Source organism: Ceratotherium simum, chromosome 23, assembly GCF_057802395.1.
Source record: "Ceratotherium simum simum isolate JZ-2026a chromosome 23, ASM5780239v1, whole genome shotgun sequence".
In the NCBI taxonomy this organism is placed as follows: domain Eukaryota; kingdom Metazoa; phylum Chordata; class Mammalia; order Perissodactyla; family Rhinocerotidae; genus Ceratotherium; species Ceratotherium simum.
In genome coordinates this window covers 19251777-19268175 of record NC_141922.1, presented here as the reverse complement: position 1 = coordinate 19268175, position 16399 = coordinate 19251777, and the positions used below count along the sequence as shown (strand labels likewise).

Genomic DNA, 16399 nt, shown 5'->3' with positions numbered 1-16399 from the left:
AGAAGAAGAGGATAAATTCTTAGACTCATACAACCTCCCAAAACTGAATCAAGAAGAAATAGAGAATCTGAACAGAACAATCACAAGTAAAGAGATTGAAACATTAATCAAAAACTTCCCAAAATATAAAAGCCCTAGACCAGGTGGCTTCTCTAGGGAATTCTACCAAACATTCAAAGATTTAATACCTATCCCTCTCTAAATGTTCCAAAATATTGAAGAAGATTGAACACTTCCTAACACATTCTATGAGGCCAAGATTACCTTGATCCCAAAGCCAGACAAGGACAACACAAAGAAGGAAAATTACAGGCCAATATCACTGAGGAACATAGATGCAAAAATCCTCAACAAAATATCGGTAAACTGAATACAGCAACACATTAAAAGGATCATACACCATGATTGAGTGGGATTTATACCAGGAATGCAGGGATGATTCAACATCTGCAAATCAATCAATATGATACACCACAATAACAAAATGAAGAATAAAAACCACATGATCATTTCAATAGATGCAGAGAAAGCATTTGACAAGATCCAAAATATATTTATGATAAAAAAGAAAAACCCTCAATAAAATGGGTATAGAAGGAAAGTACCTCAACATAATAAAGGCCATATATGAAAAACCCACAGCCAACATCATACTCAATGGGGAAAAACTGAAAGCCATCCCTCTGAGAACAGGAACAAGACAAGGTTGCCCACTCTCGCCATTCTTATTCAACATAGTACTGGAGGTTTTGGATAGAGCAATTAGCAAGGAAAAGAAATAAAAGGTATCCAAATTGGCAATGAAAAAGTGAAATTCTTGCTGTTTGCAAATGACATGATTTGATATATAGAAAACCCTAAAGAATCCATCATAAAACAATTAGAAATAATCAACAACTACAGCAAAGTTGCAGGGTACAAAATCAATCTACAAAAATCAGTTGCATTTCTATACTCTAAAAATGAACTAACAGAAAGAGAGCTCAAGAATACAATCCCATTTACAATCACAAACAAAAGAATAAAATATCTAGGAATAAATTTAATCAAGGAGGTGAAAGACCTTTACAATGAAAACTATTGGACATTATTGAAAGAAATCAATGATGACATTAAAGAAATGGAATGATATTCCATGCACATGGATTGGAAGAATAAATGTAGTTAAAATGTCCAGACTACCTAAAGCAATCTACAGACTCAATGCAATTCCAATCAGAATCCCAATGACATTCTTCACAGAAATAGAACAAAGAATACTAAAATTTATATGGGGCAACAAAAGACCCTGAATAGCTAAAGCAATCTTGAGAAAAAATAACAAACCTGGAGGCATCACAATTCTGGACTTCAAAATGTACTACAAAGCTATCATAATCAAAACAGCATGGTACTGGTACAAAAACAGAAACACAGATCAATGGAACAGAATTGAAAGCCCAGAAATAAAACTACACATCCACGGACAGCTAGTCTTTGACAAAGGAGCCAAGAACATACAATGGAGAAAGGAAAGTCTGTTCAATAAACGGTGTTGGGAAAACTGGACAGCCACATGCAAAAGAATGAAAGTAGACCACTATCTTTCGCCATACGCAAAAATTAACTCAAAATGGATTAAAGACATGAAGGCAAGACGTGAAACCATAAAATTCCTGGAAGAAAATATAGGCAGTACCCTCTTTGAAACCTGTTGTAGAAGGATCTTTTCGAATTCCGTGTATACTCGGGCAAGGGAAACAAAAGAAAAAATAAACAAATGGCGCTTCATGAGACTAAAGAGCTTCTGTAAGGCAAAGAAAGCCAGGAACAAAATGAAAAGACAACCCACCAACTGGGAGAAAATATTTGAAAATCATATATTCAACAAAGGGTTAATCTTCAAAATATATAAGAACTCATACAACTCAACAACAACAAATCAAACAACCCAAACAAAAAATGGGCAAAGGATATGAACAGAGATTTTTCCAAAGAAGATATACACAGATGGCCAAAGGGCACATGAAAAGATGTTCAACATCGCTAATCATTAGAGAAATGCAAATCAAATATACAATGAGATATCACTTTACACCTGTTAGAATGGCTATAATTACCAAGTCAAAAACAATAAATGTTGGAGAGGATGTGGAGAAAAGGGAACCCTCATACACTGCTGGTGGGAATGCAAACTGGTGAAACCACTATGGAAAACATTACGGAGATTTCTCAAAAATTTAAAAATAGAAATATCATGTGATCCAACTATCCCACCACTGGGTATTTATCCAAAGAACTTGAAATCAACAATTCAAAGAGACCTATGCACTCCTATGCTCATTGCAGCATTATTCACGATAGCCAAGATGTGGAAGCAACCCAAGAGCCCAACAACTGATGAATGGATAAATATGTGGTATATATACACAATGGAATACTACTTAGCCATAAAAAAGACAATATCTTCCTATTTGCAACAACACGGATGGACCTTGAGGATACTATGTTAAGCAAAATAAGCCAGACAGAGAAAGACAAACACCATATGATTTCACTCATATGTGGAAGATAAAAAAACACATGGACAAATACAACAGATTTAGTCGTTATCAGAGGGGAAGGGGGTTGGGAGGTGGGCATAAGGGGTAAAGGGGCACATGCATATGGTGACTGACATATAATAATGTACAACTGAAATTTCACAATGTTATAGACTATTACGTCAATAAAACAAATAAATAAAATAAAAGTGTTTTATTTTATTTAAAAAAAAAAGTCACTAACCTCAATGAAGCCCAAGTTCTTTGTGCTACTTCACCCATGGCATTTTGGGGATACCTTAAAGGCCAAATCCATGCCTACATCATTTCCATACTCTGGTCCCTTTCTTTCTTATTTTGTTTAATTTATCACCTTCCTATGCAAATGTGTAAAGAAGTTAAGTGACCAGAAGACCAGAGAAGGAGATAGTAATAGGAACACAATAAAAACTTTGTTTTAAAATTTAACCTGCCTCATATTATGTAAATACAAATAAAAATATCATTCTTAGAAGACTGACAGAATATTTAGTGAATCTGATGATAAGGTTAGACTATAAAGACCAACCATATCACTAGGCCAGTCCCTCTAATTAGTCCACTTAGTGCTGGCAGCTGCCCACCTTTACTTACTAAAGACACAGGGGACTTGGAGGACCTGCAGCATGTGAATCCATGAGTCACTGTGGGAGCTCAGGAAAGTAACTCTTATCTGGAACATAGTTTCCTATTTAAAAATGAAGGTGTGTTTCTGTATTAAGGCTTTTAACAAATGGTGAACATCATAATCACCTGTACAACTTGGAGGTACATATGCTCCAAGTGTTTGATCATTTGCCTGTTTGCTCTGTGGTCTATTTTTTGCCATTCCTTTACTCTGGGGTTGATCACCGCAGGCCACATTTCTCAGGCTTCCTTGTCAGCTGCCTTCTGGTTAGGTTTGGCCAGTGAGGAACACTGGGAAAAGACTGGTGGATAAGAAGAAAGGAGAAGTCGTAGCATCAGCCCTCACCCTTGCAGCCTTATTACTCCTAAAGTTGGACGGGGAAATACAGAAGGAAACACAGGAATTGTCATCCTAATACTTGATTTAAAGTTACACATCATGACTCATCTAAAGAGAAGAATAGACATGGAAAATAGTCTGCCTACATCTCATGAACATCTCTGAATGACATCTCCGGAAATAGCTGTGTTGTCTCCACGGCTCCAGCCTTGAGTTCTTTGATCCCAGCTCCCATAGGAAAACCTCCACCAAGGTTCCAGCTGTCTGGACAGTCCTAGCCTCTGGGCGCTGCTAACACCACCTCCTCCTGTTTGTCCGTATAGCCTTAGAGGCAACAATGACTGCCTGCCTTTCCTGATTCATCTCTGGGTGCCTTCTTTGTCCAGTTTGATTTTCCATATATTACCTTATTAAGTTTTTCTATTTGAAACATTTAAAGTAGTTTCTGTTTTCTTGACCAGACTGTAACAAACACCTTTCTCCAGAGATTTTTATTCAAGAGAACGACAATGGGATCTTAGTTAATAATCAGTGAATAAATGACCTCAATGAGCTCTTCTCGCTCTAAAACATTATGTTACATGGATTGCATAATCTCTTCTAGGTCTAAAACCTCATAATTATTCAGAGAGAGAACCTAACTAGCAATTTAATACAACTTAACAACCATTTATTGAGTTTTACTATTATCAGACAGTGTCTTGTGTACTTTGGGAGATATAGGAATCTTAAATAAAATACAGCAGAAGTAAATGCCACCATTGGCACTGATGCAGCTGTTTCCCTTAGAAAATAATCACCATCATTGGCAGGAAGATTCACCTATACCAGCTTCCAAATAAAAATCCAGAGCTAGTTCATTTCCTTATCTGAGTCTAGGTTATTTGCCCATGCCCTAGCTCTAAGAAAGCCTGGGAAAAAACCAGCATCTGGAATTTTCAGCTTCTGTAGTTGGAGGTAAGCTTTACCTTTCACTAAGATTACTATAAATTCATCCTGGATAGAAAAGAGAGTCAGATGCTTGCACATTACAAACTGACAAATTGTCATGATAGTCATTTCCTTAGCCTGGCCAACATCAAATAAGACCCTTCTCTTCACAGATATATTCAACACACACACACACACACACACACACACACACACACTCTCACAAAATTTTATTTCTAATAAATTCAATCACTTACCAAAGGAAACAACCCCAAATTTTTCCAGTTACTGAATCTAGCATAAGATCTAGGAATATAGAGAAAAAATACGAACACCCCAAGTCTCCACTAAAAATTCTGATTCAATAACTGTGATGGGACCCAGGCATCTACATTTTGAAAAGGCACCATGAGTGATTATGCCTCAAATTCCTAGTTTAAAAATCTATCAGACCTAAGGATTTCTAAGCATCCTCCCACCTCTAAAATGGTATGAGTTATACACATTTTTATAATCTCATACGAGCCCGAAACTTCATGATTATGAAGTGATAGAAATGCAAATATCTTGGAATACAAGAAATCCCTAATTCAAGAAAATATATACAGTGTACAGTTATATTGAATTCTTTCTTCACTACACAAATCTTACCCTAATTTTGCATCATCAAGCATCTCAGATGGCCATGATTCTTCACCTAACTTCATTCTTTGAGAACTGAAACTCTTGATTATTCTGCTAATATGACACAGAGTTAGTCATCTATTAACAATTATGATTGGACCTGCCAAAATTAGGGGATCTGGTGCATCCCTGATCTTTTTTCCTCTTTCTTCCCACCCTACTTTTGTAGAAGCTACACTATTTCTACTTGAAAGTAAAGATTAATAACTTCAGCTAATCCTGTAACTCATCCATTTTTTTATCCTTCAATCACCTATTGCGTAAGAAGTACAAACTGTCAAGATGGATGTTTAAACTTCCGATTCAGGGTACACACTGCTGAATCTTTATATGTCCCTTGGGTGTTTAAAGTTCTAAGGCAGTAGAATCCAAATTCCCAGGGGAGGAAAACATAAAATATTATGTAATTCTGTCATTTATAAAACCAATGGCTTATGGGTGATTGAAAAAACAAAGAATTCTGTGAGCATTAGTTTATCATCTCACTTCTTTCGCATTACAATAGGTTTCCTATTTCGAAGCAATGTTGTTTGTTAATACGACCCCATATATAGTATTCAGTAGGTCCATTGCTGATAAAGTTGGCAAAAGTAATAGGCAAAAATAATAAGCAGAAATTTAGGTATGAATGCCTATTCCAGAGAGGACAAATCATTGTCCCTTCTATCATAGATGTTCCATGTAATAAACTTTCCATTCCCTTTACCTGTTTTGTTCTATGACTAAGTAATTAGAATAGTGCCTGACACACAGTAAATATCTCATTGAATGAATAAATGATGAGGGGCTCCATTTGCATGGTTATTCGATATCTCACGCTCAAGTGTTTATTCTCTACTAGGACACAGTAGCAAGCCACGAGCTCTTATTTCTCAGAAGGGTGAGAGCTACTTACTCAACAAAGATAGACTTACTCCCAAATTTTAAGGATGATTTTCCTCCAAGGGACCAACTGGTAGACTAGCTTCATTTAGCATCCTGTCTCACCATAGACATTTGGAGTATCATAGTATCTATTGATTGATGAACACTGAGTAGTAGAAGTCTTTACACATTAACAATCTTACAGTTGGATATTCTTCTTTTACTTTGGACAACACTCAAAGTCAACAAGCCTTCAAGGGCATGGTAAACAGTTCAAAGTAACATATCCAAATGTAACATATGTTGCCTTCATAATCTAAAGTGGTTCAAGAAGTATAGTGTCTTTTTAATAGCAGAAGGCACAAGGGGCAGCAAACTGTTTTTCACATTAAAGAGGAAACAAGGTATGAAACCTCATAAAGCAAGGCTGGGGCTGGCCCAGTGGCATAGTGGTGAAGCTTGTGCCCTCCACTTGGGCCGCCCAGGGTTCACAGGTTTGGATCCCAGGTGTGGACATAGACACTGCTCATCAAGCCATGCTGTGGTGGAGTCCCACATACAAAATAGAGGCATATTAGCACAGATGTTAGATCAGGGACAATCTTCCTCAAGCTTAACGAGGAAGATTGGTAACAGTTGTTAGTTCAGGGCCAATCTTCCTCACCAAATAAATAAATAAATAAATGAAGCAAAGCTGATCTCACAGATCAAACTCTAGATGACCACCCACAGAGTTACATTTTCATCCAATTCACCCAGATAGCTCAAGGTATTGCAAATGCCAATGTCTTAGAGCTAAACCTGGCCCCATGAACTGTCTTTTCATTGCCTCTTGGCTTATTCACATTAAAAAGCATGACAAGAGAACCTCGAGAGAGACGTCCTCCATATCCTTACCACACTCTAGCTAAGCAGACTGCAGTCACTGTCTCTGCCTTCCACCTGCGCAAATCCACCCACAACAGCCTGAGCTTACTCCTATCCTTGCCTCCCCATGGAGTGTACTATAACAGTTCTGTGCTGTCCAGTTTGTCCCATCTGTTATAGTTATCCTAACAAATCCAGGGTTACTACATAATAGACAAAAGTCACTTTGAAGTAGAAATTCTACCCAAAGAAAGTTCCAGTGTTCTCGTGCACTGAGCATGAAACTCTGCTCAATCCTTTTAGGAAGATGAATTTCCCTGTGAGATAGTTTTGGTGACAGATTGACTTAAGGAGGGCTTTTCAACTATCATTAGCACAATCTTCATTTTCTCTGAATTTCCAGAGTCTTCTACACCTTTATAATTAGTTTTAGGCAAATAGAAATTTTAAATGAAGAAGAAAAAAGAAAGTGATGTTCTGCAACCCAACTTTTGATTTTTAACTGTGATTCACTCAAGGCCAGCCACGGTTTAGATTCTACCTTCAGGTCTCTACTTATGACTAAAGGAGACTTTTCTGTTTATAGAAGCTAGAAGGAGTCATTCATTCCTCCTATCTACCTACTCAGTCCCAGATAAAATCCTACAGAATCAAGTTTGACTTTTGGCTATTAATTATCCCCAGATTTGCTTCCTGTCTATGATGACCAACCATACTGGGTCAACCATAACTGTGGGGAGTTCCCTGGGATTCAGGACTCGTAGAACTAAAACCAGTTTTCCTGGAACAAGTCTAGGTCCTAATCTATCTTCTCAACTGTGGTTTGAAAAGTCACCTCTGACACATTCTCACTATAAAATCGATCAGATAAACTCCTCTAATTAACTTTACTAGGCAAGTATAACCAGACTCTCACTTCTAAAACACTCCCTGCAGGTTTCCTAGCAGTTCTACTTAATTGACTAGAAGGCAGCCTTTCTTTTGTTTTGTTTTCTACATTCAAAATGTTTTCATCTATAATAGCAAGTCAGTGTTTTAATTTGCTTTACTTAATTACTAGTGAGGTTAATGTGTTTCAGTGTTTGAGAGGAGATCTTCTAAATAGAAGTTGAGTTTCAGTTGTGGATACTTGAGTACACTGCCCAGATCCTCCCTTCAGGATAGACGCACTCATTCCCCCCACTTCTGGCAGTATTGACTATTGACAGCTCACAGCTGTGTCCATCTCCAGGAACTGACCTAGAGACCACAGGGATTTGCCTCACCCAACATCATACCCCAGCTCCAGTGGCAGCCACATCCAATAACTGATTAATGATAAACTCAAAGGTCCAGCCTGCTTGCCTCAATTCAGAGAAACTCTGAAGGACTACCCAAGTTCCACAGCTCCCTAAGGCAACAGCTGAGGTCACTTTTGCAACTGTATCACAGTTCAACTTCTTCTTTAACTGGTCTTACTTTCTTCACTTTCCCACAGATATTGAGCCCCAGAGCACTCTAGATAAAATTTCTGCATGTAATTCTCCATCTCAGAGTATTCCTATGGATCTCAATCAAAGACAGCTACCTATTGTATCTGCAGACTCTATATATGCAGCATTAAATGGTGGGCCAGATGCTTAGGGGGGCTTTTTAAAGATTATAAACAATTCTTCCACTTTACTCAATTGACTTCCCATGAAAATCATGAGAAGGTAGAGCAAGGCTATAACATATGCAAAACCTACCAAAAATCATGCATTTACAGGTTTGAATATTAGCAATATCATAAAAATCTTACTATATAACTAATACTTTAATTAGCAGATATAAAACCAGCACCAGAATTAGAAATTATTATGTTTAAATAGGGCAACTAGAGTCAGACTTTGCCCACATAGTCCCAGTTGACACCTGTTGTCTTAAAATAATTATTGATAGTGTCCCCTTTCATTCTCAAAAGGACCCCAATTTGGACAATAAAATATGTGATCACCTACTTGTAAGAAATTCTCCTTATTTTACAAATTAATAAATGAAAGCATTGCATGATATAGGGGGAGATGGATAAATAGAGAAAAATAAGTATATGCTGACAGTCAAATCACAATATGAATCTAAGAAACAATGCCTTCCTCTCTATGAACATCAGCAAATGAAGACACAGCAGAATAAACTCAGCAACGATTTAAAGATTGAAGATTTATAGACACATTTTCAGCCATGAGTTGGGTCCCTTGCATGCCACTGATATTGCTTTATTATTAACTCGTGTTTTTACCTTGTCGTCTCTAGTAGAGAAACATATCAGTTGCCTGTGATGTTAATAACAGCATTGGCAAGCTTTTATTTCAAGAGCAACTACACTATTGGAAAGCTATTAATGTGTTACCTGTATATCATAGTGACTTGTGAAGCTGTTCTCGGAAGTTAGAGGAGGCACTGAATTCTTCCACAGACTAGCTATTGATTCTCTTGGCTTTACAATGATTGAGCCCTTCGTGAAGTCAAATACTGAAATCAAAGACGGAAAATTTTACATCACTGAGGACAAAAAATAAATCACAAAGAAGATCACTATTCCACAACAGTGAATACAGATGACTACACAATATGTGAGACAAGATAGACAAAAAGATGGCAGTTATGAAATAAAAATCCAGCCTAATTCTAACGTCCCAAAGTTTGTTTTTGGCAAGTTGCAGTACAAATCTTCCATTCACCCATCCCTTACAAGTCTTTAAAGAAAAAAAAAATCACTCTCTGCACATTGACTCAATCCCCTTAGTTTGGCTACCTGACTATTTCTTAACAGATGTAAAAATATATTTATCACAATGTTCTGAGCTTTACTGACAGGGCTAACAGTTGACCTGGAAGAAAGAGAAGTGTGCTGGGAGAGAGATAAATCAGGCAACAAAGCTGTCCTCAGTTACCTCTATCTTTCTACTCAATGCCCACAGAAAAACAGTGACTATTCTGAGTTATGTTTACCACTGTGGAATATTGACAAGCAAGTGGACAGATGGATTCCATGGGCAGGGGCAGTGGGAAAAAGAAAGAGGGCTCATTTTTTGAGCTCAAAAAAGACTCCAGTAAAACAAAGGGAGATGTGCAAAGAGTTTGGAAAATGTCATTTACTCAAAAGAATCAGACCCAAAAATGTTTGGCAGCTATGAAGGAAGGGAACTGTGAGGCTCCAGATGAAGGACTCCATTAATGCTCATCATCCAACATTGTAGTAATCACAAAAAGGGTACTATCCCCCTTTCCTCAAAAATTGAACCCAGGCAATGACGCTATGCCTAGTGGGGCAACAGCCAACAAGAGAAACATCTCAAAGGATGAAAAGAGCTGACTTTGTCATAAGTACCTTGAGAGATAAAGAAGAGACAGCCTTGAGGTATCTGAGTCCCCTGGAGAAAGGATCCCTTGATATTTCAGAGAGCAATGAGGCAGAGGAGACAGCCTTCACAAATCTTGATCTGGGATTCTCATGTCTAAAGTTACATTTTCCACCAAATAGCAAAGTAGAAGTTTGAGGCACCACTGAGAAAAAAAAATTGGGCACACAATGGTTCACTCTTTAGGAAATTGGAGAAAGTGTTAGCAAGTGCTGCTATCCAGTGAGACTGATATGTCCATTCAAGTCCACTTGGCATCAGTTCAAAGAATAATTTCATTGAACCTGTCCATTGCCAGAGAGACCACACACTCTGCAGATAGAAAAAAAGAACCTAAAAGTTTGGCAGGGGCTTTTTCAATCATCAAGGCTAACTCTTAGTGTAGAGTCAAGTCATCTTTTCAGAAGACTCAAAAGAATCTCACATAACATTTTTTTTCAAATAGATTTTAATGTTATTTTAGACAAAACTCACAATTCAATATAAATAGCATTTCAATTAGGGTTAGAAAATTTAGGTATGAGTCTAATGCCACTATCCATTTACTGTTGTGCTTTGAGATAAACTTTATGATATTGCATTTATCACATATTAATAGGAAAAATAATCATACTACTGTAATGGCTAACTTTTTTTTATCGCTTTCTATGTACCACTTTTCTATGCTAAGTACCACTGTGCTAAGCACTGTATGCACATCATCTTATTTAATTCTATGAAGTAAGTGGCATTGTCATCCTCATTTGACATATGAGAAAACTGAGGCACAGAGAGTTAAGTAATCTACCCAAAGCCATATAAACAATAAATGGATTATCCAGGATTGAACCCAACTATATCTGATCTCCAAGCCATTTCCCTTGTCTAACCTGCTTATCTCAGAGATGTAAAAAGCAAACAGATGTGAAAGAGTAGCCAACCATCATTCAAATGTTAGATATTAGCATTAATATAAATAATTGTAGCTAATAAAAATAAAAATAATATTCTATTCAAAATAACTACAGAAGAACAAAATGCCTAATATTTATGAGTACAGAGGACCAGGCTTTTGGTTTGATAGATAGTATGCAGTGTTTGCAATCCTCATAACCCGATTGTCCGCCACAGCTTACTTAATACCAAATGCATGCAATACTCTAGAGTGGTGAAGAAAGAGAAATGTCATGGGACCTTCCCATTTTGACGATGGTAAAGAGAGATGTGAGGAAATGACATCAAAAACAGCATTTCTCATCTGTCCTTTATAATGTTAGTATCAAGTATTCAGGTCTATTTTTGTGTGGCAACAAGGTCATCATAGTTGAGAAATGATGCTATTAGAGATGGAAAATGTATTGTCACACTCTAGAAGTAAAAATCTTTATTCACTTAAAGGCTTCTCTTCTCTAGATTGACCAACTTCCATTTCAGAGAATTTCACAGTTCTCTTCTCAATATTTTCATAATGTTTTGCCACATAGATACCCAAGTCATGATCCACACAGAACATTTTGAATTCCAAAAGATGCGACCAAGTGCTATGCTTTTTCATAAATCAGCAGAGAATTACCCTTACATCTACAATTTGTACATCAAAATATCCAAGTTTTATATGCATAAAGTGGGTATTATTTTGATATGTGTGTATGTACACACACACAGGCACACATATATAGCTCTGGGGAAGGGGCAGTGAGCTGAATAGATATTCACAAAGCTGCACAATGCTAGAAAGTATTGGAGTCCAACAGTTAGAGTTGGAGAAACTTTGCTGAACACCCCAGGTGTTGAGTTGAATTTCAGACAGCCTGCACTTTAAAATGAGGGCTATTCTGGTCTTATAGAAAGTTCTACTGTAGACCTACCCCAATAAAGCCTAAAAACTACCCTTGGCAGGATGAAACCAATTTGTTAACAAATTAGATACATGCTAAGATAAAACACAAAATCTCTAAAAGAAAGTCCAGAGTCTCAATAATGTAGCAATTACACCACCCATATAATAAAAAAAAATTACTTAGACGTGGAAAAAAAGCAGGAAAACTGTTGTCATAATTTGGAGGGGAAAAAATCAATTAATACTGATTCAACACAGAAGTTAGAAGTAACAGACAAGAAATTTCAATGCTATTATAAATATACTCAAAGATAAAAAGCAAAAGATGGACACAATGTGTGAAGAGATGGAAAATCTCAACAAGTAAATGAAAAACATAAAAGAAAATCAAATAGAAATCCAAAGCCTATAAAATAAAATATCTGGAATGAAAAATTCACTGACAAGTCTTAACAGCAGAGCAGATAATGCGGAAAAACAGACACATGTGTTTAAAGACAATAAAAATCTATGCAATGTAAAATGCAGACAGAAAGAAGACTAAATATATATATATGTTAAATAAATCTCGGAAACACTATACTGAGAAAAATATCCAGACATAAAAGTGTACATACTGTGTGGTTCCATTTTTGTGAATATCTAGACCAAGAATATGAATTTAAAGTGACAGAAATCAGAAAAGCACTCATAGGGAGTAGATTGTAATTGTGGGGCCGGAGAAAATTTCTAGGCTGATATAAGTGCTCTATATCTTGATAGGTGTGTTGATTATATGGACACATTTGTCAAAACTCATTGAACTGTGCTCTCAAGTTCTGTGCATTTCACTATTTGCAAATTATGCCTGATGAAAATTATAATAAGGGAGTAATAGGAACATGGAAAAGGTCACATAGATTAAGTGGGTTTTGAAGAAGTAGAATGTTTTGATCATTTTTGAGCAACGTATACTTTAATGGGGAATTCTTATGTCTCCATTTGACAGAGGAAATGAGTCTAATACCAAACTGAATATATTGGTAGGTGGGGCTTGCCTTTGAAGTAGTTGTGTAGTTTCCAGACAGATGAGGGGCAGAGTGTGGAGGGAAGTGAAGTACTCGCTTTGGAATCCCCATCTGCTCCCCACTTGGTGTCCTAGAAGCATAACAGGGGGTTTGGCATCAGACTGATACACAGATGGGAGGGAAGCCCTACAAATGCTCTGAGGGGAAATAACCAGGGTGAGGCTCCTCAGCCCCCTACACACAAGATTTCTGTGATAACCCACAACCTCTTCAGCCAAGTTTCCCCCTTAAAAGCCTTCTTTTTGGCGTCAGCCCTGGCATAGCGGTTAAGTGTGCATGCTCCGCTGTCACTGCCTGGGGTTCGGATCCCGGGCATGCACCAATGCACCTCTTGTCAAGCCATGCTGTGGCGGCATCCCACATAAAGTAGAGGAAGATGGGCATGGATGTTAGCCTACGGCCAGTCTTCCTCAGCAAAAAGAGGAGGATTGGCGACAGATGTTAGCTCAGGGCTGATCTTCCTCACAAAAAAAAAAAAAAAAAGGCTTCCTTTGTTCAGTGAATCCTATATGGTATGACTCATGATGTCCTCAATTCCTGATACTGCCCTTCATACTGATGTCTCAACTCCGGGACTGTGTTATTGCCTAATGGGCCAGATTCTCATGCTCTGTAATAACTCTCGAGGAATCCAGTATGGAATGGAGCCCATGTTAACAGTGCTGATAGTTGCAAATCTTTGTCAAAAGGCCTGTGTCAATTTTAGGGCTCCCACATAATGCGGGAAATACATTCTTCTGTGGCTGCTAAGCCAACTAACAGCATAATTTCCCATTAAAAGTTATTCCCCTAGTGACCCTAAATTGAACACATCTAGACTAAGCTACTGTAAATAAGTGAGCTTGTCTTGTCTACTGGTGACATGTTGTTAGCAATACCTATAGAAATTTTATAATATAGGATGGGGGTTACTTGCCAGCTCTAATCAATTGGCTGTAACTTCCTGGGTTGCATATTGACCATACTTGCAAAGTATGTCCAGGTTCAAAGAAAAGGAGATTGATTCACAATGATTTCCATGAGGTGAAGTGAAGAGAAAGAGAGTGCACCATTTGCCACTATTAAGTGGTAGTACTATTAAGAGATCACAGGACCTGGCCATGAAAAGTCCTGAATTCTAGTCCTGCACTAACACTAACTAGCTCTGTGACTTGAGTAAGTACTGCATCATTGTAGGTCTTACTTTATTCTCCGGAACAACAAAGGGATAAAATAATAGTTGATCTCCAAACACCACTCAACCTATACTATTCTGTGAAGCATCAAAACTGCACCAATCTCCGCCTCATGCCTTCCTGCTTTCCCTCTCAGCTCATAATACCCATTAAGCGTACAGAGGAAAAAACTCAGACAATCAAAAAAAGAAACAAAACCTTATACTTTCTTATCAATTGCCATATCATTGAATTCACTCAATTTAAAATCAACATATTTGGGTGAAATGTTTGGTTTCTTTTTGGTCAATTATTTATCTGACTCACATAGGGATTGTAGGTTATAACTTAATGTTATTATCAAGAATTTCCACCTGCCTATCATGTTTATTTCCTGAATGAGCATTCTAGGAATCTTTTCTCTATGATAATATTGCCATATGCTTTCTAGTTTGCAAGTAATTTGCCTTTATTATCTTATTTGAATCACACAAGTCTGTGCAGTTGGCTGGTAGGTTATTAGTATCTCATTCTACAGCTGAATAAACTAAGGTTTAGAAAAATGAAGCCATTTGCTTTGGCTGACTCATTCAACTTGTAAGTGACAGTGCTGGAACCGGACTGCAGATCTCCTGCTTGCTCATCGAAATGTTCTCTGCTCTATGAGGATAGGATTTCAAATCTTCTCACTTCAAAGCCAATGTTCTTCCCATTCCTTGAACCTGCATGAATTGACTGAAAATCTAAAACAACTGGCCATATGTCTGCAATGATCAGAGGCTAAGGGACCACTGGGTAGGGATATGGTAAATGGGATTCAAGCACTGAAAGAAAGGTCAGAATAGATGATCTTTAAGGCATAGTCAAAGTCTGAAATGCTATCATTGGCTCAATGACAAAAATAAATACGTTTTCTTTCCATTTTGTCCAGCTTATTTTTTAAAGTTTTTGCAGCCCTTTGGTTTTCTTCTTTCTCACTCTGCACTAGATTTTCCTAGAAGGCAGAGAAAGATAAATTCAAGGACTCATATATGAAAAAACTTGGATTAACATAGCAAAGTCACTGGTATTGACCATTCCCAGGAAATGGATCCACAAACAAATTGGGAAGATGTGGGAACTTCGTACCATCACCTATTATTCACAGCCACCATCTGCCACAGGGTCCCTACCTTCCTGGGTACAGAAGCAATAGTCTCATAGAAAGAAGATTTTTGTCTACATGCCTGAAGGATAGAGGAAAGGTCATTTAAAACAGTTTATTGGCACAAGAAAACACAGGAGGAAAGAGGGGGTCAATATAAGAAGAGCAAGAACCAACCTTCTATTTAGTAGTTTCTAAATAGTAAATGGTGCCATTCCCCTGGAGAAAATTGTATCACTAAAATGAAGGATGGCTGAGACATTAGAACTGCTTTTAATGGCTACTGCAAATTTGTGTTCATGTGTGTGGGCACAGGCATGGGCATGAGGTATGTCCATGGATGGATTTTTTTTTTCTGTAGACAAATAAGTTATCAGATGGAAGCATTAACTGATTTGAAGAGATACAAACCAACTCTAAATAAGTTGCCATTCTTCAAATGTCCACTATGATAATGAAAACAACAATTAAGATTAAGGACATTAGGTCTGAAAATTTCCTAAATCTTGGAAAGACACTTTCAAGAAGAGGAGTCACTCTGCCCAGAAGAGAAGAAATAATCTCTTTCAGCAAAATATAAAAAATGACAAGTCAGGGTGTCAACAAAGACTATTCTATAAGAACAATGGAAGTGTCCAGATGTGTTAAGGAGATCAGTTACCATTAGGCTATAAGGTAGGAGGAGGTAAAATGTGCAAAAATATTCATTTCTTTATTCATTTTTTCCAGGTATAAATAAAGTCAATGTCGAAACAACCTCTGCATTTAAAGTTGACTTCTATTTTAACATGATTATAGATATTGTCATCATATATGCCAGTTTTCATAGAGAAAGCCAACCTTAAATATTACATTATGTCAAATGAGCCATTACAGAAATTTCAGTATTTCAGCAAAATGTGACTGATCAAAGTAATACAGCAAACCTTTAAATGGAAATAAACCTAAATCAAAAAGAT

General features: G+C 37.2%; 1 long non-coding RNA gene across 1 annotated transcript in view; it reads right to left on the bottom strand.

Moving 5' to 3' along the window:
- Positions 1-16399, bottom strand: part of LOC147913983 (uncharacterized) — a 158279-nt gene that overhangs the window by 11605 nt on the left and 130275 nt on the right. The window contains exon 2 of the long non-coding RNA XR_015555967.1: positions 9245-9366. This is a non-coding gene — a long non-coding RNA (uncharacterized LOC147913983). The remainder of the gene's footprint in view (positions 1-9244; positions 9367-16399) is intronic.